Consider the following 887-nt stretch of genomic DNA (forward strand, 5'->3'; position numbering starts at 1 on the left):
ACACCAATCGCAAATATCTCGACATCTGTTCAAGATGGATGAGTTGTTTTTTTTTTTCTTCAAAAGCAAGGCAAATGAACGGCCTTAAAGGTAGCACAAAAACCCCACACACATATATGTATCTGAAAATTAACCAGCGTATGACTCAGACTGGTTCCACCATTCCGTGACGCATTTCTATTTTATTACACTTGTCATCTGCTCTTACTATTGCCGTAATTCGTCGGTCGCCTGATAAAACAGTGAATTCCACATATTTTAGAAAAATCGTTGGGTTGTTGTTGTTTTGGTTTTTTTTTGTTTTTTTTGCTGCTGTACGTGTACGTGTGCACGGGGTGTGTATTTATTAGTGTGTGTGTGTGTGTGTGCATATTTTGATAGTGCTCGATGAGGTACATGTCCCTGTAAAACTATTTTTCAATTATCTCAACTCAGATGTCATTGTATTACGTCATCACTGTCATTGTAATACGTCATCACTGTCATTGTCATACGCCATCACTGTCATTGTCATATGTCATCATGGCCAGTATACGTCATTGCAATCATCATACGTCATCGCTGTCACCCCCCAGGACACGTTCCTGAATGGATCTCCGGCTCGCTGTACAGGAACGGGAGCGGCATCTTCCGGGTTGGCCAGGACTCCTGGAAGCATCTGTTCGACGGGTTTGCCGTTTTGCACAGGTGGTCCGTGCACAACGGCACCGTGACCTTCCGGTCCTCCATCTTGGACACGGAGCACTACCAAAAGTGTGTCAAGGCCAACCGTTTGATTGGGGACAATTTCGGCTCGAGCTTTCCTGATCCGTGCAGAACTTTGTTTGACAAGTAAGTGAGAGCTAATCTAGGATGATGATGATGATGAGGAGGAGGAGGAGGAGGAG

Source organism: Aplysia californica, unplaced genomic scaffold (genome assembly GCF_000002075.1).
Source record: "Aplysia californica isolate F4 #8 unplaced genomic scaffold, AplCal3.0 scaffold01038, whole genome shotgun sequence".
NCBI lineage: Eukaryota > Metazoa > Mollusca > Gastropoda > Aplysiida > Aplysiidae > Aplysia > Aplysia californica.